Consider the following 23215-nt stretch of genomic DNA (forward strand, 5'->3'; position numbering starts at 1 on the left):
GCTGTGGTTGGGGGAATGCAGGAGGTGGGTGTTAGTGGGTGAAGGTAACATCTGGTTTCTTTTTCCATATGGAAAACACTTGTAAGTTTTGATAGCTTTAAGCCCTTCAGAGTGTCCAGTTTGTGCCTTGATAAAATGTGGGAGTCACCACTGAGTGAGGTGACTTGTTCATAAACCCTCAAGCAGCTTTACTAAGCTGCTATGGTGATTTCTTTTTTGTGAGGCAGTTTTCCAAACCAGATTTGAAGCAATAGTTGCTTGCTGGGCAGAGAACGTGCAGGTGGAGTTGAATAGGCTGAGCTCCTTCACAGAAGACACACAAAGCTCCTGGCATTGGGTGATCTTCACCTGAGGTCTGTCAGCTGTGAAGTGGCCACTCAGTTTTACTTCATTAATGTAAGCAAGAAAAAGCACTGGGCTATGCCCTAAAAGAGGAGCTTCCCTTTCACCACAGTTTGACTGGGAGGTGAGGTGCTAACACATCGGTCTTTGGGGATTGGGAGGGCTTGTTGCTTCAGGAACTCCAACCACTAGGTTTTCAAAACATTAAGTATGATGGTATTTGAAGCTACAACTCAGTTTGAATTCAAGTCTCTTACTGTGGTTAGCCCTCTCTCATAAGAATAAATGCTGTATAAAACTTGTGGCTGCCTCAATTACATGCCCGTAATTTTATTCCCAGACCTGATGGGTAACAGCTGCAGACATCAACAAAGTGTCATTTTAATATTTTTTCTTAATGCTCAAAGACTTGAAGACAAGTATTTCAGCAGCAGCAGCAGGGGAAAGAGAGTTCAGTTTCCTGGCAGGGATATAAGCCTTGGTGTCACAGGATCATCTCCACTCCTTTGAGCCATCATTTGTACAGTCTTCCCCAGTATTTTTCTCAAAACAAACAGGAGAACCTGGGAGCTGAAGAATGGCTGTCCCATGGAGGAAAACCAAACAGACAGAAAGAGCTGACCCTGAGCAAGAATGCTGGCTTCAGCAGACATGCAGACCGTCTGGGCTGGAGGATCCACACCCAAATCAACCATCCCTACTCAATTTCAGCATCTCCACCCAGTTTGCCTCCCTGGTGCTCACTTCCCTAAGAGCCCAGCCTTCCCTGGGAGAGGAAAGTGAGAGTGGGCAGCAAGGGATGGCCCCTGGCTCTGTCACAGCTCAGAGGCAGGAAGGACAGCTCCTGCTAGGCAAAGCTGTGCCTCAGCAGACTCCCCAGTTTGAGCAGGGTATGCTGCTTGGGGGACACCAGGATAATGTTGACATCAGGTAGTTTTTGAAATGTTTCTAAGAACCGTGTGTAGCCAGCTGCAGAAAAGTTTCTTTACTTCCTTGAAACCCTTAGATTTCTGAGCAGAACACTTTTGCTACTGCCATTTATAGCGAGGTACCTGCTGCTGAAGAGAACAAATTCTTCTGTCTTGAGAGCCAAGCAAGGACCATCGTTCCTCCCAGACCCAGGAGAGGGGCAGCAGTGGAGGCATCACCCCTCCGTGTCTACTCCAGCAGATAGCAGTGGAAGAGTAGTTGCTCAATTCAGAGGTCAGACTCCTTGCTGTCTTGGAAAGCACCTCTGTGCTATGTCAGCAATGAGACGCTCCTTATCAGCCATGGTGGCTGGTTGTAGATGAAATCTTTGATGAGGAGATTGTCTGAGAAGGAAAATGCATGTTTAATGCCCTTAAAGGCAAGACATTCACCTCCATAGCTGGAGCTCTCAGTCCCATCTCCCAGTGCCATTGATGTGCCAAACATGTCTTCCCTCTCCCTCCTCCAAAGGTAAAAGCATTGGCAGATGCTTCCTGCCAAGCACCTCCTGAGGAGAGGACATGGAAGGCTGTGTGTACAGACTTGGTGTGTTCAGGATGACCATGGATCTGGAGCCTAACCCTCAGGCTGAGGTAGACCCATGCTTTGAGTAGTTCCAGAAGCAGAAGTTGCAGAAACTCTCTAGCAGAACCTAGAGAGTTTTCATTTGAAAATGTGCAGGCTTTCAAAAGCCCTCAAGGTCAGTTAGCAGCCATGCAGGAGTCCTGTAGAGCACAAATCCAGATTTGGGTATTTAAGTCCTCCATAGTCTTTCTGTTTGTCTGAGCAAAAGTAACGTCAAATGTATTTCAAGAACAGAGCTTCCTAAACATGCAGCAAAGGCTGCTAACTCTAGCTTTCACCTTAATTGGAACAGGCTCATTCAAAACACATCCTGTTGATCTGAAAGCCTTGTGTTTACTTTGATGGATTTTCTCCTAAGAGCTTTTATACCCAGACACTTCTTGAGCAGTGACCATTTTGCGCCCCCCCCCGTGCAATCAGTAATATTTCAAGGTTAAATACAGTTAGTAAACAGAAAAGAAAAATTTAGGTTTTCAACTTGGGCTTGAAGCATTCTGATGCTTTATTAGAAGATATTTTCCCATGCTCGAATGACCTTCCTGTCTCCAGCAAAGGCACATTTCCAAACCACTCCCAAGCCAGCTCATTTCAGCCTCAGTTCAGAAACCAGGGAGGCCACTCAGCAACGTGAATGGAGGTGAGGAAGAAGTTTTCCTTCACCTTGCAGCATCCTCACCTCTTTCAATGCCAGCTGTATTTTCAAAGGCAGCAGATAAATTTGACCTTGGCTTGCTCTGTTGTAAACTGACAAATTACAGTCATTGTGCAACCAAAGTAATTTCACATGGCAAAAATACATGTTTACAAACACCTCCTATCTGAAGAGAAACAGAAGGCATAGCTATAAAACAAACCCAAGGACTGACATTCATTGCAGCTCTTAAGGCCAAAAATGCCTCTTGAGTGTGGACACAAGCCTCCACTGCACTCACCATTAAACCAAAAGTCTTTGCTAATCTAATGAATCACTGTAAGACTCTGTAAGTAGCCTCTGATAAGGTGGCATCAGAAAGAGTGCTAGTCTGTAGGCACTGCTGTATTTCACCTCACTTCCCACTGAGGATACTGCCCTCTGAAGCTTTGGCTAGAAAACAACATGGTATTTGTCCTCTATGTTCTTCTAAATAATTTGTCGGTATCAAGGTCATGATATTTATCCCATGTGGTATACAGAAAATCTAATACCACCCCTTTTGAACAGAGACAATAAGAACAAAAATTAGCTTGTGAACTTCTGCTGCTTGTGAGGTTTTTTTCCTGCAAGGACCCATGCACAGCAGGACATCAGAATGGTGTGTCTGCTGTAGGTGGCCTTTCTCTAACCACCAGACCACAAACTGTAAATCACTAGGAGAAAGCTTGAAATGCTCTTTTTTTAAAAAAATAATATTTACAGCCTATACAAAGTCACATCAAAAGTTCAGAATAGAGCATTTGTCCGAGTCAAACAAGGTCCCTTTGTGTACTTCATGATTGCTTTTTAACTTGTACAGAGATCTGGAATGTTGAGGATGGCTAAGGATGACTTGTTCACAGTGGTTCAATAACACCAACTTCTAACAAATTCTTCTGGTTTGTGGTCGTTTGGTTCGGTTTTGTGGCTGAAGCATCTGTATACTCCCAGTATGTGGAGAAGAGCCTGATAATTTGGATGCTGCTAGGCTAAAAACTTTGAAAACTTCTTTGTAAAACAGATTGAATTGAAAGCAATTTTTTCTAGCTTCTTCTACTCCTGCCCCTTCCATTTTTTGAATGAGTCATTTAAAAAACCAAAGAAATGCTGCCCAAGAAATGCAGGGTTTTTCCTTAATTGCCTGATATGGAAGCTGTCTTTAACTGTGATATGGTCAGACATTGCTTCCGATTTACACACTTGAAAACTTCCACAGGCAAACATCTAGACTCAGTTGTAGCAGTGATGCCCAAGCCTGTCTGCTCACTGGAGACCCAGCCTGCACTTCATGTCCATCAAGGCAGTGAGGACAGCCCTGACCTCCCCTTTAACCTTGCTGCTGTTACAATTGGTTAAGTTTGAGGAGGCAGAGACTGCAAATCCCCACAGACACAGTGGAAGGTAGCAACACGGTTCAAGGGTTTGCTAGATCTAAAAGCTCCAGGACTTGCAGTGGCTTGTAAATTCGGTGTGATGAGCCATGAGCAAAGGCACAAAAGAAGGCTGCAGTGATTTTTATTCTGCTGCTATTGCCAGACAAAGGTATTTGGAAGGTGAGGACTTTTAAAACTTCCCTAGAAGAATTTTAAGATGAAGCCAAGCAATGTAACTAAGCAATATTGGTTTTTGCTTTTTAAAGATGTAGACCTTCAGTGTTAAAATTTAAGGCAGGCAGACTCTGCTCTGAGGATGCAAGAAGAAGGCAGGCTCTGCTGAAAGTGGCAGAAAGATTTAATTCGTTGCTCTTTTCTAAGGGGTCAGATGGTGATCTTTACAACAGTACACCAAAGGAAATAATTTAAACATAATTAACTTGAGCTAACACTTAAACTCTTGGGAACATGATGGTGTTCAATTCAAGAGGGGTTTTAATTTTTCTTTGTCAGGGATGCAATATCATTATTTGAATTAAGACAAGTCTTAAGTGAGAGTAAAGTTAGGCTAATGATAGGTTTGCTCAGCTCTAGTATACTTCTGGAATGGAGAAGAACAAAGCTGTTGCTTTACTGAGGATTAATAAAGCAGTTTATTTTTCTAAATGTTGTGCAATGTTTCCATTGCTTATGCCTGGTCCTCACATTTTTTTTTCAGGAACTTCTTTTTTTTGCAAAAGGCATTATAAATCAACCTTATCGGCCTTAAGCTTTTTTCTATCTAACCATTATTAAATGGGCTATTTTATGCCTGTATGCCTTTTCAGATAGGCTGTAAAGATAGCTGCTTGATGGGTTGTTTATTTTTTCATTATTTCTATAGAAATGCACAAAATATTAAAGCAAAAATCCCTAGAGCAAGACTTTTGAGAGACAAGTTGAGGAAAGACTTAAGGATTTAGTGCATTCACGTGGATCCTGAGAGACTGACAGCTGAATGCAATGTTTTGAAAAGCAGTACTTTTGCCTGGGACTAACAAGTTAGAAGATACTTTGATAGATGAGATGAAACCTCTCTCCTTTTGTCTGACTGAAAGTACCAAGCTAGATGCAATACCTCTTCCCAATGTCTTTAGACTATATGGCCCTTCATTCCACAAAACCCAGGCTATTTTTTTTAACCCTGCCTGACTTGTCAAGCACAAGACAGGAGGGGAGGGTGCTTGCTTGTCTATCTGCCTCCAGAAGAAGCAACTTAGAACTTCTGAGCAGATGCTGATTCCTTCCTCCTATGTGCAACCTGCAGCCCTGTTGCAGAATCCACCTGCCCAGTTGTGAAGCACAGACTGTGCCAGGTACCTCCTCTGCTAGACTTTGTTAAAAAAAAAAAAAAGCCTCAAACCAAAGCAAGTAGTTTGAAAATAACTTCATCTTTTTTAAAAATTTATTTTAGGGTGTGAAGTGTTGGAGGTGCCACTCTCAAGTTCAAGCTGCCCTAGAAGCAAGCCTGCATCCCATGGCACAGAGGGTGGCCTTCCTCAGTGCACCCACCTGGTGGTCCCACAGAGCCACGAGCACCCAATCCAACACCCACACAGTCAAGAGGCTGAAATGTAATGTCTAAATTAGCTGTATTCATAGACCAAAACCCCAAGCCTGAGGGAAAGATGATACTTTCCCAGATATAAAACACCAAGTAAATGTCTAACCTATGCCTCATCTAGGTACAACTTGAAAACAAAGTGATCTATCCAGACACCATATCTTTTGTACAGCAGCATGCAGATGTTTCCTGTAGTTCTGGGCAGACCATGTTTCTGAATTGGCCATTACTGCTTCTCAGCTGCTCACTGAGCCAAAGAAAAAAAATGGTCTTTTGTGTATTTTTGGGAAAGCGACTGGGGGAGAAGAAGGTGAAGGTTTTTCTATGTGGATTGAGATGACACAGAATTAAAGCTGGTGTGCAAAATAGCCAGCTCAGAGATCTGTCCCCCTGACCACCTCCAGCAGTATGGTGTGTCTGGCCCCAAGAAGCAGCACACAGCATTTCCCACTGAAGATGGCTTGCCCAGCTGGACCTCTTTGAGGACACAAATGACATTCTTTAGGCCACCTCCATTTTTCCTTTTTCTCAATGTGTAAAATATTTCCCTGCCCATAAGGCTTCCTTTGTACCCTTCCCTGCACTTAGCTCTTTCCAGCAGCTCTCCTTCCCCTTGAAACCTACATCTGCAACCTGTTAGACACAATTCCTTTGGCTCTGCATCACTGCTCCCATGAAGACAAAACCATCAGCTGGAGTGTGTCTGCTGTAGCAGGGAACTCCCATCCCAACATCACCTGCAGGAGGGAAATGAGGGAAAGTTTCTAGGTGTGGGGTGTGTGACTGTCTGCTGCTGCTGGGTGTGCAGGGCACCAGGAAAGGCCAAATTTGCCCAGCTGGCAAAAGGCAGAAAAGCAGGCTGTGACTGTAAATCAGAAACCAGGCAGCTTCATGCAATTAAAGCTAGATGAGTCTGGCCTGAGTTTAGCCTTCTGGTTGGTGGTGTGAAGGTGCTGAGATGCTGCCCAGGCTAAACCCAGTGTTTCAGTGTGCTGGGTGTACAGGGTGGCTGTGTTGTCCCTGGAAACAGTGAGAAAATCCTGCTCTGAAAGCTGCTAGTGGCAATAGAACATCTGGAAACCACATGAAAGCTGGTGATGGTTGAAATATGGTATGTGGGAAGCATGTGAATTACTCAGTAAGCCTCTAGAAATGGTGATGAAAACTCATACGTGGTAGAGACCTTCCTTGGGTGCCAACGTTATTTCTGGATAGGGAGATTGAGGTAAATTTCAGGTAAATCTGATGGGCAGTTTGTGTGACAGAGGAACAGGAATAGAATGGCATTCATAGGGTCACATGATACAGTCCCCTACACCATCAGGTCCTATTTTACTATTGGAAAATTGTCACAGAAATGTGATTTCTTTCTCAGAGTATTAGGAGGTATGTGAGCCAACATAATGTGAGGTTTTTGTTCTGTCTTGAACTTGATCTTAAAGGCCTTATCCAACCAAAATGATTCTATTTCTCTAGACTTTAGGCAGTCATGGACAAAAAGACAAATTCCCTAACTTGAATTTACATTGTGTTTTGGTTTTTTTTCCCAAGCAATGTTTCCTATTTAAAGTTGCATCATTTATAAATGTTAATATCCCTTAAATTAACCCAGTACCACCAGTCTACCACAGATTCAGTTCTTAGTATGAATTGTGGTGTGAACTTCGGATGTTCTATGTTTTAGTCCTCATACTTGTTTAGTTTTGCTTCATTTTTCCTTTGTCCTCATTGTTCTAGTATAATCTGGACCAAACAAGCTACTTCTATTGGAGTCTTAGCTTCAAACTTGTAAATAGGTATGTTTGAGACCCAGCTGTGATTCCCATGTGGGGGGGATGAGAAGAGAAGCATCTGTAACTGGGGTGTCTGCATCACAGGGGCTGTAGTCTGTTGTAGAATGTAGAGAGGATTGGAGAATGTTGGAGAATATTCAGGAATATTCTCCAACATTCTCCAATCCTCTCTACATTCTACAACAGTAGTCCAACACCTTCAGTCTCCTGCAGTCCTTATCTCTGCCCAAGGTGAGTCATTTTGGTAATAATTCAATACTGTGTCACTAATCACAGGAAAGGCCAGACTGAAGATCTTTTGGTGTGGGATAACTGAGGCTTTGGGTGGCAACTTCTTTTGGTGGAGCTTCTTCAGGATGCTGGGAGAAGTGAATTACTGCAGCAACAGTTTCTGCCAGCGTTACCTCTTCAGCTTTGGTAAAGCTAAGTGGAGCAGTCCTCTTCTAAAAAGGTGGTTTGTGGCTTTTCTTCAATCAGGGAAGAAAAATCTCCTTGCATGATCTGTCAGAGGTCATGGAGAAAGAATAGCTGAAGTATTGCCTGCACAGGTTCAGTTCTAAAGCAGCTGAATATAATGCTCATTATTTTCCTTACAGATACCACTCCTTTGCCTTGATTTCCTCCTTGTAGCGTCTGCTGGAGATTTCAATGTTTTAGACACATGTAGTAACTTGTCCTATTAATCAGATAAAAGAGATTTTTCAGCCTCTGTTGGCCATTTCCCAGAACACAGATTTTACAGGATCTGCCTGCTCTTTGCTCAGCTGGGATAGTGTTTTCTCCTGCTGATGCCTTGGCAGGCATATAGCCCCATGCCTTTCTGATCAGTGCCTAAAAGCAGGAACAAAATCAGTTCCAGGGGCTGTCATTTATCTCTGCAGAGGGTACAAGAGGAAATGATGGGGGGACAAAACTTATCTTTTGAGAGGAAAAAACCTGCACTCCCAGTGAGAGAACACAAGCAGGAGAAGTTTGTGAGAAGGGACGGTTGTCCTGGAGCTTTCATGGAATGTTCTGAAATAGGAAGAGAGCTCATGCAGGGAGAGCAAGTGTGCAGCAACACTTAGAACTGCCTTCTGTCAGAGTCCCATCAAACTCCAAAGAGTCCTGCATTTTGTTTCTTACTGATGACAATGTACAAAACTGTCTGACATTTTTAAGGAAGAAAGGCTCACATGATAGAGGTGAAGGAGCCAGGGGAATAGAGGAGAGGATTCAAATGAAGCTCGTTTTTGTGCTTTTCATCAGTTGATTTAAGAGGGGAGGGAGGGGTAAAGGAAGCTTGAAATATGCAGGGAAACTGCTGCCTTTCATACACAAATCTTACTTTCAGACATTTTCTATTACAAATAAAATAAATCCAGGTGTTAGATACAAATGTCATTGGGGTGAGTGCACATCTGGCTAGGTATTCAAACCCTGTCCTGTTTGAGCCACCTGCATGGCTGGCTTGAGCTTCGAAATTGAGTTACAACAAGTTGCAACCACTCCTATCTCAGGAGGTGCAGTTATAGACTCTGCTGCTGGGGCTCTAGTTCATTTTTAGAGGGCTGTATTTTATATCTGATGGTGACAACTGGGTCTTGAGAGAAGAATCCATTCTTGTAGGCAGTATTTATGGGCAAATAAAGAGCAAAAGGAAGCTGATACTCAGGTGGTTGTTTTGGCATGAGATATTTGTACATGGCTTCTTCCAGAACTGGGTAAGAATGCATTTTGTCTATCAGAAAAAAGTTTGCCAAAGCTAGTTGTCCATAATGATGAAACCACACAAAGCCAGGAATATTTTCTTTCCAATTATGATTCAAGGTAAAGGCTCATTTTTACATGTTTGAAATACTATGTATTAGTGTACAGATGGACAATATTGTTGGTAGATAATTATCAGTACCAGTCTGCATAAATCAATGAAAAGCTAAGACACATTAAATCTATTGTAATATATAATTGTAATATATAATTGTAATGTATAATTTAAATCTATTTACTCTGTTGGGGCAGCTTGTGGACATTGGATGCCGTGATCTTAGAGGTCTTTTCCAACCAGGACAATTCTGTGATTTCTTAACCCTGTGATAGAGGTTTTGCAATACATGAGTATGCAGAGGGATGCTTGTAGACCAGTAGCTAGAATGGGAAATTAATTGGGGTTGTAAGCACATGAAATGTGGGGTTTTTTTATCCTCGAGACCTTACCTCATCTAGCCTGTAGATTATCTCTGCTATGGTTTTCCCTCTTATGACACAGGGCATCATGCTTATTTTAACTTGGTGTTTTCCCACTTTTCTCAATAGGCAGACTCCTAAAAAATGACCCAGTGGAGGCGTGGACCTTATATGCTGGGTTTAAGCCTACTGACAAGGCACAGGTTCCTTCTGGTCCTGTTTCATTCACATGGCTTGCTTGGAAGTAGCCCTTAGCCACCTAGCTATCTACTACAGAAATTTCTCATTACCTACTTTTAGAACAGTCAAAAGTTAGCTAATAAGGTATCTCTTTGGATCACCTGGCTGATGTGATATAATTATTCTACCTGGAGGACACATGGAGGAACACCTTCACGTTTGAAATGAAATGCCCTTCCCAGACTGTGACTTGGAGGGAGACTGACAATGTAAGTTGCTTTTAACAAGGCTGCCACATGCACTGACAAGATTTTTTGTTGTTTTTTAGGACTAGTTTTATATGCCATAGCTAATAATATTATAAATTGCTTGATTTGTTCTTGGGCAAAACCTGTCAAAGAAATTACTCCTTGTCTGCAGTAAGCTACATACACATCTAAAAGCTCCAGACTCCCACTGTGTACCCACAAGCAATTCTAATGATGTTGAAGAGGAAGGAACTCCAAGTTCTTCTAGAGTAACATAAGTCATAGGAGGATCTAGCTCCATTTTGAATGAAAATGTAGGATTTTTTAGGAACAAATGTGTATAAAGTGGCTGTAAGTGTATTAAGAGTAGGAATTAAACGGAAGAAGTATCTTACCATGGAAACAGGAAGTTTTGGGAACAGCCTTTCAAGATGTTCATCAAGCTTCCTATAGCTCATCTGGTAGCTCTTCCTTTTTTCCACAGAGCTTTAGTAATGTAGCCAAGGGGTTAACCTGGCTTTTTGTTTTCAAAGGGCATGGTAAATAATAATAAACAGCATGCAATTTAAACTAATATTTTCCTTGTTAATTACCCATTGACTCCTTGAAAAATAGAATTAAAGCATTAATCTAGTGATTTAGGTTGAAAGGGCATTCAAAATTTATTTGATATCAGGGTTTTTGTGTATTTACTGAATGAAGTCTGTGCTATGGTTGTCTGTAGGCATGAATAACAAACTGGTGTGGTGGCAAAGGTTTTGCCTGGTCACAAGTTGTTCACTGGAAGAAAAATTTAGCACCGAATTTGCATCTTTATAAATCAGATACCTTAGCTGGAGTGGTAAAGTACATGTGAAGGCACTTACCACAATGCCCTTTTAGTTATAGTTTTTAGTTACAGTTTTGCAAATTTCTTTGCTTGTTAACATGTTCCTTCTCTTTGCTCTTCAGTTGTACAAGAAACCCTTTGTAAGACTCTCTTGTCCTGAGATTATTCCTTTATTTTGAAACTGTTCTTGGATTACAATGTCTTCCTGGGAAATCATTGGTGATGTGGGATCTCGCTCATCTGCAAGAATGGATTGCACACCTGAGGTTTAGTGACTGCTTTGTTCCAAAAATGATGTGTTTAAAGGTAAATAAGGTACATTACTCACTTCAGTCAGTTTTCTGCCAGTGGAAAGCTGGCCTGCAGGCCTCAGATTTTTTCTCTGCCTTTGTCAAGGAGCAAACAAATGTAAGTTCACAGTAAGAATTTTCTGAGAAATTGCAATGGTCCCCCAGGGGAAGTTGAGGAGTCTCCCCCTTTGGAGAGTTTTAAGTCTCAGCTTGATGAGGTGCTGGGACATCTCACAGAAACAGTAATATCAGAAGAGTTGGACCAGATGATCCTTGAGGTGCCTTCCAACCTGGCATTCTGTGATAATGTGAAAGAGCTATCTTGATTACTGCTACCTCTAAAATAAAGCCATATATAGGTTTTTATTTGATCTGTCATTTCAACAGCTCCAAGCTACCATTACGACTTTCTGTGAAAGCCTGTAAAAATAAAAATATCTTAGACAAAAATAGCACTCCCTCATCCTAACACCATGGAAAGTCTCAGTACATATTTGGCACACCCTCTGAGGCTGTATCACCAACAATCCAAAACAGGATGCTGTAAAGGTGAATCATAAAAATAAGAGGTGTTTAGTATCTGATCCTGTATCCTTTCAGGCTTCTAACATGTACTGACTGAAGTATAATCCACAGTGCTCATGGGATAAACTAATGGACAGTAAAGGTTTTGTGCAGTGACTTAAAAGGTCAGATTTAGTTCTGCAACAGATTTAGTTCTGCAACAGACATGCATTAAATAACTTCATCAAAATAAACAAGGTGTATATTATTCTTGGACCTAAGGGACTTAACTCAAGACTGTCTTTCCTAAAATTACCTGCCTTAAAGACTATACTAATACTTAAAGATATTTTTCTTCTGGGCAGACCACTGTATAATGCTCTTTTTCAGCCTGGTTGACTTGAGATTAAATATATGCTTTCAAAGTTAGTCTTTCATGTGTCGTGCAGAACCTTTGAACAACAAAAAAACAACTGGAGGGCTACAGGAGCGAACCAGGCAGCATTGGCAGCACTGCAGGTGAAGCATGCCAACAAGGTATGTTTATTTATTTATTTATTCTTAATTTCAAGTTCTTTGGAGGCACCAGATGGCAGCATTTTCCCTCACTCTGAGTGTGGTGATCTCATCCTCTGAGATTCACTCCTGGGATCATTAGACTTTGAAGCTGCATAAGCCTCAACGACCTTAGCTGAACTGGACATTCTCTTTTGCCACCTGCTCTTTTTTCCCCTTTGGATGTGCAGGGTCACATTCAGGTGGCCTGGATTGCATTTCTTGAAATTGTGGTTTGGCTTTGGCCTGTGCAGGTCTGAGAGTCCATAAGAGTCACTAGGATATAGACTTGTAAAAATGTAGACTCCAAGCTCTAAATTTTCCACATCCTCTAAATAGCATGCAGTTTGTTTTTTTCTTTTTAACTATGTGCTTTTTCCCACGTACACACGTGCACAGTGTAATGCTCATTTACAAGTTTTGTGTGCATCAGCACTTTATTTGAATCCTGTAATAGTATTTCATTGCACACCAGTGATGTGTGACTAGTTATGTGTGACTAGTTATGTGTGACTAGGTTTGTAACCTCTGTAGCAAGAACTCTGTTCCACACAAGACGTCCAAGGCAGGGCATAGAATTATGCTGTTTGAGAACTTAACTTTGCAAGCTATGCTTTCTTTTACAGTTACAGACGTGGTCTAAAACTCTGTGGGCTGAGAATTCTATCACCACACTGTCCTCCTTTCTCTCATCCTCTTGTTCTTGCTTATAAATTCAATGCTGCTTTTTTACTGGTTTTAGTTACAGAAGAAAAAAAAACCAACAACATTATGCTCAGCTGTAACAAACTGCTCCTAACCATCCACTTTTGAACTCTCAACCTGCAGCACTGGGATTCAAGTGTTTGTTTACCTGAACTATGTGAATAACATCGACAGAGGGCAGAAGAAAGGCCATTTATCCAAAATAGGGCTACACTTCTGGGCCCCACAGGGTGAAGGAGGAGTAGCCCTGGCTGCTGCTTTCTTTGAGGGTTACTGCATCAGGTTGCTGGTGTTCTATTTTGTTAATGCTTTACAAATGCTATGATCTCAACACTAGGCTATTTGTGGGTTGTTGAAAATATTGACTTCTAACAAGCAGCTAGTTATGGGATTTTATTTATTTATTTATTTTTAATTTTTACATTTACATTTTCAGCCAAATTTAATGTAAGTGTCACAGGACAGGGCTAATGCTCTACAACTTCAGCCATCCTCTTATGTAATACAAAAATGTGATTATAAACAAGCAGGAAAGAAGGAAGAAAGGGGGGAACAGCACTTCTCAAAGACAGAAAAGTCATAGGAACTTTGTATGATGAAAACATTAAGCTGTGTAAATTTGGAACACAATGCTATTTTCTTCTGTTAAAAATATGCTAATTAAAAAAGGCTCATTTCTCACTTTCATGTAGCAAATTCTTTACAGTCCTCGGTTCACCTGTACTTTGGTATCAGCTAATCTATGCAAAACATAACAAATGTACCTTTACTGCTCCAGACATGAAATAAATGCAGTGGAAGAATGCTAGCATCTCACCTGAAAACTGAGCACTGCTAAAAAACAATTATGTTGATTTTGCCTTCTAACAGAGGAAGAAAAGAATTTTAAATATATCTCCATGGTTTTCAATGAGTGATGCAATCCCTTGTGCATAGTTGCTTTGCAAAGTGGGAAAAAAATTAACTGTAAATTAACTTTCTTTTGTCTAATTATAGCAGTGTAATTACAAAGTAGCACCTTCTCTGAGAAAGATAAGCAGCTACTCCAGCTTTGCAAGAGGAGAGGAGATGTTGAGAAGGTAAAAAGGGTGTCTGGTGTCGCTCAGTATGGATTGTGACAGCTTGCCATTATTTATTTTGAAGCTGTGACAATTGACTGAAACATGGGGACTATAAATAGGAATGCAATGAGCATTAACTGTGCAAGAAGAAAAAAGCAATATAACTTGGCAGGCTTCAAAACTTGTATCTGATGTACAGCTGTCTCTGCAAGTCCCACTACCATCCTGGAGGATTTTTGTGATTTCCCACTAAATTTACGTCTGTTGGTAAAGAATTTGGGATAGCACCATCTCTGTGAGCTTTGATTCTTACTCAGGAGAGCTGGCTAAGACAGATCTTGTTCATCTTTTACATATGAAAGATGCAAGTATCCTCCTACACATAAATTACAGAGAGAAGATTAGTTTGTTTTGTGAAGTGTAACTCATATGTACCATTCACAGACCGCATCTAGCACAGCAAGTGAAATAACTGTAGGAACAGGATGATGAAATCAGTGCTTCTACTTGCTGCAGTCCAGAATGAAAACATAGCAAATGGGACCAGTTCTGCCCAGTAGCATGCATAACATTTTTGCTTCTAGACTGGTGTGGCTTGCTAAGAACGTACCTGCAGAAAGTAAGGTGTACAAAGAAAGGTGCGTGTTAGCTTTGGGGGGACTGAGAGACAGACCTTGGCTGTGTCGTAACACACTCTCCACCGACTTTCAGCTAAGCCTTCGCTCTAGGGGCAAATTATTTCAGTAGGTGATACTGTAACTCAACACCCATCCTTTCTTCTATGTATCCATTACTCTGCATGTATACAAAACATGGTGAGCACCCTCAAAAACCTTCTGCAAGACAATCTATAGTTTCATGTTTTGAACTTTTCCCTTCATTTCCCTTCCTGTTTTTGTAATATTTCCCATTTGGCCTTAGGTGTAACCAACCCTACTTTTTTCTCATGAGAGTGACAATCTCATGATGTGGGAAGAGGAGACTGTGGAAAATGATTTGTTAAAGTGGTTGGGGAGGAGCTTGTTAAAATGTCTCTGTGTGCAAAAAGTGAGGAAAAGGAGGCAATTAATTAGGAGGCACAAAACAAGATACCCCCAGCATAACATTTAAGGATCTTTTTAGGGATACAAGCATATCAACTCTCTAAGAACTTCTGCCACTAATCAGATTACAGTTGCTGTGATAAACTGTGGCTGATGTCCTGTTCACCATTTCTCTCCCAGTGCCTATTCTTCACGGTTTATCCTGCACAGAAAAAATGATACAGGTGTTGCAAAGGGCCAGATGGTCCCATTCCAACACCAACTAATAGCCCTCACTGTTTGTTGAATTGGGCTGAATCTTGCTCCTGTTAATACATTAAATTTGGGGATGTCTGGGAGCACCTTTAACAAGTAAATGCAGCATTCTACTGTGTAGTCAAGGAGGTTATAAACTTGTCCTTGCTTATTTTATTTTTAAGTTCAGAGAAGTGGAATGGTTTTGTTTGGAGTCAAACTTAAGTCTTCAGTGAGTGCTCCTGAGCAGCTGAATTGGAGAGTTGTGCTTTAACCCCAGCAAGAGGCTGAGGACACAGAGTCATGCCAGACAGCAAGGAGTGTTAAGCTGGGGCCTCCTCCAGCTAAACGGGAAAGGAAAGGGATGATTTCCACTGTCAGGTGACCAGAAGGAAATGGCGTGGTAAACAATACTTACTGAACTCATCCTCAGTACAAAAGAGAACAAATGAGGCAACAATCTTTCGCCCCCTGCTTGTGGTAATTTGCCCGTGATACACGGAGGTCTCTGATGGTTTGTGCATCACTTATTGAACCTTTTACCCCTGCTGCCATATTCTCCAAACAGCCATTTAGTCTTTCCAGTTAAAACTTCAGAAGGGGTTTTGTAAATGAAAGAATTCCCCAAACTAAACTGCTAGGGGGTGAAAAGCTTGTTTGCAGCTGTTTTCTTGAAGGAGGTGAGCTTCTACACGACTGGAAAAAGGCAGAAGGGTATCTGGTCACACCTTTGTACCATTGCCCGGGAGTATCTGAGTGGATGAAGCTTGTCCTGCAACTCCAGTGACCTCCTGCACTCTGTGACTGAATTCTTGTGACTGAAAAAAAAAGTTCAAAGGAGTCCTTTGGCCGTCCTAAATTTAACTGAACTTCTGGCTTAATCAGGAAGAGAATAACTCTTTCTGTGCTTAAACATCTGGATTGTATGGATGAGTCCAGTTGGCCAGCACAGATGTACAGATCCTCGCTGTGGTCGATATGAGCGATATCCCATGGACTTTCCTTAGGTGCCCCGCTTGATGAGAAGCTGAGGGAAAGCGCCTCAACGTCAACACGAAAGGAGCTTCTTTGCTCCTTCAATGACCCCGCGTTTCCCTTCCCTTATCCCATATTCAGGTTCCCGGCTGGGACAACTTCTCTCGGCAGGCTGAGCGGCATGAGGGCTGCCGGGCCTGTGGTGTTAGGGCTGGTGGCAGGCACGGAGGGGAGAAGGCAACGGCTTTTGGTGCTGGAGGAGTAGGATTTCTATTAGGGGAGAAACCAAACTCACCCAGCGCCTGTCCGGGAAACTCACCGCTCTAAAAATAAAGATAATGTTTCAAAGCCCCAGCGCTAAGAAGGGGGCCCTGTGTGTCTTGTCGAGCCGACCCGCCCTGGACTGAGAGAGCAGACCCTCGGCGCGCTGCTTTCCCGCTGAGGGGAAAGGGCGGCGGGCTGTAGCTTGAGGGGCTGCCCGCCATTACGGACCGCTTCTCCTCAGGCGGCCTCGCCGGGCCCCGGGAGCGGCGGCGACGGGAGCCAGCCGGGAGGAGGAGGAGGAGGGGAGGAGGGGCAGAGGGAGGAGGCAGCGCTGGCAGCCGGGCGGGGAGGGGGCACACGGCGCCGCGGAGGAGGGCTAAGATGGCCACCAGCAGCCGCGGGGAGCGGCCCCGCTCCCTCACGCCCGCCTCGCGCGGACCCCTCGGCCCGGCCCGGCCTTGATGGGGCCAGAACGACCCCAGCGCCTGGACGCTGCAGCGGCGGCGGCGCCTCCCGCCGGAGCCTGCCCGGGCCGCAGCGGGGGAGCCGCCCTCCCGGCCCGGCCCGCATCGCCCGGCCGCGACCACTCCGTCGCGTAACTCCCCCCGCCCCGTCCCCACTGAGCCGTGCCCACGGAAAGGAGCGGAGAGAGGAGAGGAGACGAGAGACCGCCCGCTGCCCCCTCCCCGGCCCGGCGGGCCAGGCCGGGCCGGGCACAGCGGCACCGGTGGACACCCCCCTCGCCTGCCGGTGAGTGCCTGGCGGCCCTGCCCGCTGCTCCCCGGGCCCCCGCGCTTTGTTGCACCGCCTCCGGGCCCGGCTGCGCCGCGGGGAGACCCGCCGTCGCTCCGCGGGCCCGGTGCGGCGGGCTGCGGCCCCTGTCCCTGCCAGGGTGCCTGCTCCGCTTGGCTCGGCCCGGCCACAGGCCGCGACGGCCGCCCCGCTCCCCGGGGATGTGGTGCGGACGGCCGCCTCCCTCCGGTGCCGGGCTGGAGGAGGGGGCGGCGGCGCAGGTGCCTCGGTGGCAGATCATTGTCACTGCGCGGGCAAACCCTCCCCCCCCCTTTGTTTTTCAGTTTTATTTCAGCGGCCTCTGTCTGGCCGCGGCCCCCGTGGTGGGGCTGCCTGTGGGGCGAGAGACGCGGTCCCACCGAGCTGAGAGGGACTGTGCCGGGGCCCCAGCCTGGCGTGGCCTCCGCGACCAGGGGGAACGGGCGAGCAAAGCCGGGAGGGGACGGCCGAGCACCGTGGGCGCTGCGGCGCCGCTGGGCCGCTCCGGCGGCCTTTGTTGTGGCCAGGAGGGGCAGGCTTCCCGCCGGCCCTGGCCCTAGAGGAGACCCCAGCTGGAGGCGGGCAGGCCGGTCGCCCTTTCCCCGTAATTCTGCTGTTTGGTTTGGTTTGGTTTACTTTTTTTAATGCAGAATGTAGTTAGTTATTTTTGCGGCAGTCCTGACCCCGGGTCATTCAAGTTAAAGTCCCCGGCGGGTTTCTCCCCGGGGTCAGGGGGCGTTCGCTCCCGAAGCAGGGTGCGGGGGGCTGTGCGGGGGTGCTGCGGTACCTGCTGCTCGTCACCTGCTGCGGGTGTGTGCAGGGACGAAGAGGTTTGTACAGCAGCCGGTCAGCGCTGAGACCGTGCGTGGTGTTCACCTTGAAAGATCAGGGCCACGATTCCTACCTGCATAGAGAGAGACTTGTGGAAGAAATCCTGTGGCTAGGACTAGATGTACATGTTCTGTGCTGGAGTTTAATGGATAATCGAGCAGAAATTTCTTGGCCAACTAAAGTAACTCCCACGATTCCAGTGCAGACCTGCAAGTCCAGGCCTTATTTTAACGACTGAATTTTGGTTACTTGGCACCGTAGGTTTGTGACATGATACATGCATGTCTGTGTATCGGACCATGGAATGTTACAATGGAAAACAAGTAGTGGGTTTCTTGTCAAGAAAAGCAATTTTTGCGTGTTGTGGCAGATAAAAAATGATCATCCAAATCATAAATTGCCTAGGAACTGTGTTGCTACCTGGTGCCTGTGCCCATTTACAGCTATATAGCTATATGATGTGCCTGAGCTTACAGGCTCCCCTGGATCCATGCTGGCTCTCCAGAGGGCCAGCTAGATAGCATCCTTGGCACATTTTGGTGCCAGCTCGTGGTTATCTTGAAGTAGGGTACGTAAACAGGTGTGGACAGCCAGCCATGGACTGGCTTTTGTGTTTTGCCTGTCCTGTGTGGTGTTAGTGCAGCATCTGCAGATGTGAAACTGCTGTGTGAATTGGTTGGTTGCAGTACACCACCCAAATCCTTCTGTATGCTTTTAGGTTATAGCAGGCATGTTGAGGAAGTAGGGTGCATTGGGTTCTGGAAACGTGCATCCATGTTCATGTGGCATTGTGCCTTTGCTCTATGATCCTGGTCAGAAAAGTGCTCATAATCTAACTTTGGCTGCATATTTGGACTACAAGTGAGTATCTTCCTCACTATGTTGTGTGGGTCTGTTGAGGTCAATTGGAGCCAGCTCTGGAATACTCCACACTATTGATAGCAACGTATTTTGACTAGAATAATGCTTCAGATATCAGTGGTGGTAGACTAGAAATCAGTGAATGTCATTCTTCAGTTTGGTCTGTGTTTGCTTGGAACTGAACAAATTTGTTTGTTTTTTTTGATTTCTGGACAGTTTTAGGCTGCTAGTCTTGGAATGTAAATGTTTGGTTATATGGTTACAGTTATATTTTAGCTCATAGCCAGCTTTTTATCTATTTGATTCAAATAGAAGCAAGTTAAACACAATTCTGCTGTGGTTTTTTCAGTATTTCTGCATTTAAAAAGGTATTACAACATTTCTGTATCTAGGCTTAAGTAAAGGTATTTCCAATCAGTTGTTTACTTGCAGTTCAATTCATAAATTTCAACTGCTTCTTAGTTCTTGTATCAGTACTGTGGGAAAAGAACTCTCTTTCAAATGATAATAGAAAGATGCTAAATAACAAAATTCTTATAATTCTTGATCTTTCCAACCTGGAAATAACAGTAGTAGTTCAGAAGGCTACACGTGAAGGTATGCTAATGACTCCCTGGGCGAGTATGAAAACCTTGGCATCTAAAGCTCTGGTTTACTGAAGTTAAGCTGCCAGAAGTATCCAAGGCAAGCAGGCCTTCAGGTACTGATACAAAACTGCTGTTAGAGGAATTCAGCAACATTTCACATCTGCCAGTCTTGCTTTAACTGTGTTGTAGTTTTCTGCAAGGGTTCAGTTGGGTTTTCTAGACTACAGAAAATTTGCAGAATGTTTCATGTGCAGAGTATGGGGCGAGTGTGGGCAGATGTTCTGCTTACCCTTTGAAATGCTCAGGACTTGTCATGAGATTGTTTGGAAACTTTGGTGTTGGAACATGGTGTTTCACTTCCCAAATATTGATGTTAACTGTTTTGTAGTGCTGGGTTTCTGAAGAATGTGCTAAGTTGAAGAATGTAAGGAGAAGGCAGTAGTTCCCTCTCTGATGGTTGTCACCTGATTGCAAAATAGTGAAAATACTGTTTCAGCAGTGGCCTTTGGCTTGCAGGACTTCCTGCTCTGAGGAAGTCTTGTGTCATTTGTCCAAAATAAACAGATTTTGGAGAGGGCGGATGTGGTATTCTGTGAGAACCATGCATCTTGCTCACAATTTACCCCCTAGTGCTTGCCTTGTTGATAATTAGAGCTGTGGAACTCTATTCTTATGAGATATGTTATTGGAGTGAAACTTGCATCTTGAAATGGGAAATCTTTTGTTGACCATAGTGCAATTTTTGGGTATGTGTGTACGGGTGGAAAACAAATTATTTACTCATGGCTTTAATACTGAAGCCTTTAATTTCACTGTTTCCTCCACGAATCTTTGTTGGTAGTGGTGTTGCTAGTTGCATGAGTACAGATTGTGACAAATACTTACACTGTTAGTTTCTTTGAGTTATTGGCAATGCTCATTGTTTTTAAAAATACTTTTGTGGTGACTTACAAGTCCTGAGGGACCTACAGCTTCAGTTAGAGCTGCAAGCCTTTACACACCCTTCAGTGCTGAGGGGACTGAGATGCTCTGACATCACATTCTCAGGTCTGGTGAAGCAGCTCACTTCTTTAACTTTGTAATTTGGTTTACAGTTTCCATTTTGTAATTAATAGTTTTGCTTCTGTATAGCTCCTGCTATCTTCTTTTGGAGACTACATGTGTTTTTTGATGCAGCAGTGCAAACTTTTGCTTGAGGGTTGAATCCCCTGTTCTTTTGTGATATTACAGGCGAGTGGGCACAGCACTTGACATTTTTGACAGTGAAAGATAACACAGTATTTAGAGACTCTTTGTGTTTGGGTCAACTGTCAGATGATGGGGATGATTATGTAAGCAAATTTAGATGATCTGTAGCAGAGTTGTTGTGTATCTTGCTCCATCTTTGTGGCAATACTTTGTCAGAGCTTAACAGGTGAAGGAGGAATAGGAAATTCTGTATAAAACTGTCGGGATAGAGGTGTGTGGCATTTTCTGACTCAAAACGGCTTGTTTAAACCCTCTGATTTGATACTCACCTGTAATTAAAAGGAATTTTGTATTAATCACAAAGGGGGAGCAGTCTTTAGCTAGTTCAGTCGTAATATACCTGCCTATAAAGCATTTAAATCTGTAGCTGTAAGGGTTAAATATATAACTCTGCTTTCTTTGCTTGGTCTTTAAGGTAGCTGAAGGGTATTGGGGAGTGCTGGTTATTCCCCATGCCCCTGGCCCAGCTCACCATACTTTGTTTTTCACCAGGGCTGGTCAGAAGGTACCAAAGATTGGTACTCAACTGAAACAGGATTTCAGACACTGGGCACTTTTTTTTTTTTTTTTAAATCTCTCTCTAGAAACTACTGCAAAATGACTTAATGACTGCCATGAGGATTATATAGAAACAGCCTGGTGTAGAGGCCATGACTTATGTCTCAGGTGCTGGTGTCATTGTTGGGTGACAGCTTACACCTGCTAGAAGCTCCTGGCCACTACCAGGGTTTTCACAACAGGTGCAAAGTGCATTCTTGTCCAGTAGCTGCAAAAAAGGCAGAATAGGTCTTGTTCCTTTTCTGTTTGCTTTGCTCTAAATGTGCAGAATGTATTTTTTTTTCTTTCCCTTAAGCCTTTTGTGAGTGAAGATGACATGTATCTTTTGGTTTTCTCCCATTAACACCACTGGGACAAAATTTTCTGATTTCTGTTCTGTGTGGGAATGTTCAAATGACATAATTATTGACCACTGGGCTGATGTTTTTTGAATTTTGAATAGTAGGAGGGAATCTGTTTGGCTTCTTCAATGGTGTGTGGGTGTTTTTTTTTCTTTTTTTACTTTGCACCTGTTGATCAAAACTGAGTGTGGAAGTAGAACTGTCTGTACTGAGATTTGAGTAAATAATTGTTTGTTTCTTTGGAGCTGGATTATTCCAGTAAGAGCTACATGTCATCTTTTGGGATCTTTCGCTTTTCAGGGAAAATTATTTTGAGTGCTTTGCTGGCTCTGGTGTTTCATCAATATCTGGTGATGTATTTCTGCCTGTCTTAAGCATGTGACTTTGAATGCTTCTGCCATTCTGCAGAATGGGAACAGATTTGCAGAACTTGCTATAGCACATGCTAAAAAAATATCTTCTAATTGTTTGGAAGTGATAGAATAGTGTTATGCTATGAAAGAGTGAACTGGGTAGAAGAAATGGACAATAAGGGATGGTGAATGATATGAAGGCATGTAACTTCATAATTTGGGTAAACATCAAGAAATATAAGAGAAAGACAAGATGGATACGTCTGAGTAACAGTCAGATATGCATTAAAATAAGGTTTAGTTCTTAGGCACCTTCACAAATACTGTTATTTCATGTTATGAATTTTCCTACAGTACTACAAGGAAAAAGCTTTGAGCAAGTTGGCTGATGTAGTGTACAGACAATAATAAATTTGAAAGCACATGGAAGAAATGCATTCCTCAGATGGCTTATCTCATCCATTTCTCTCTTGCTGAAGAGAAATTGCACTTTACACTGAAAGTATGTGAGAGTTGTACTTCTTCAGCTTGGGTGGATATTCATCAGGTTTGTAACTTAAGCTGCTCAGTCCCAATTCTGAGACACCTGTCTTGGAGAAATCAGGCATTTTGTAGTTGGCTTTTGCCTATTTTTTGTCTAGCAGCTTTTTCTTTGAGCTTTCTAGTTGGTGAAATAAGTTAACCCCTCTCTTGAATCATTACTTTGCTTTCTAATGGCCATCTTGGTTTTGGTTTGGGATGTGCCTTGGGGGCTTTCTAGGAAGTGTTTCAGAATAGGAGGGGAGTTAACAAAATCAGTGCTTAACTTAAAGCAGCTGTGTCAGATAAGCAAGTGGAGAAAAAGCAAAACCTTCAGGGCATCACTGGTAGTGATGGGGTAGACACATGGCAAGAAAGAAATGGAAGATATTCCAGTGTTTTTTTTAGATATTTTTTAGGGTCTTTCATTTTTGGGAGAAAGTGTGACTTCAGTGACAATGTGTATCAGGAACTCTTAAGTGAAATGATAATCTGGCTTTTTATTTCACTGGTGCTTTGGTCAGACAAATGGCCGTGCATTAGTATTAGAGGGTAGCTCTACCTGGATTGTCTTGCTGTTGCTTTTCTCAACATCATTCTACCAGGTGGAGTGTGGGTGCAAGTGAATTGTGGTTTGTGTTCTTACATTAACACATGATTTATTACTTTCAAATGAAGACATGGTAAAAATTTCAGTATAATTCAAACCAGTGTTGTTTGATTTGTTTGAACTAGTAGCTGGGCTGCTGCTTCA

General features: G+C 43.4%; 1 protein-coding gene and 1 long non-coding RNA gene across 3 annotated transcripts in view; one reads left to right on the forward strand and one right to left on the reverse strand.

Moving 5' to 3' along the window:
* Positions 1 to 13208: 13208 nt before the first annotated feature.
* On the reverse strand, positions 13209 to 18237 carry LOC139800508 (uncharacterized). The gene is made up of 3 exons (XR_011727771.1): positions 18068 to 18237; positions 14571 to 15971; positions 13209 to 14470 (listed from the first exon to the last, which is right to left on the reverse strand). It is a non-coding gene; the product is annotated as an uncharacterized lncRNA (long non-coding RNA).
* Positions 16770 to 23215, forward strand: part of WDFY3 (WD repeat and FYVE domain containing 3) — a 160785-nt gene continuing 154339 nt past the window's right edge. For both annotated transcript variants that reach the window (XM_071753664.1, XM_071753665.1), the window contains exon 1: positions 16770 to 17142. The gene's annotated coding sequence lies outside the window, so the exon portion shown is untranslated. The remainder of the gene's footprint in view (positions 17143 to 23215) is intronic.

The sequence above is a fragment of the Heliangelus exortis genome, chromosome 10 (genome assembly GCF_036169615.1).
Source record: "Heliangelus exortis chromosome 10, bHelExo1.hap1, whole genome shotgun sequence".
NCBI classification, from domain to species: Eukaryota; Metazoa; Chordata; class Aves; order Apodiformes; family Trochilidae; genus Heliangelus; species Heliangelus exortis.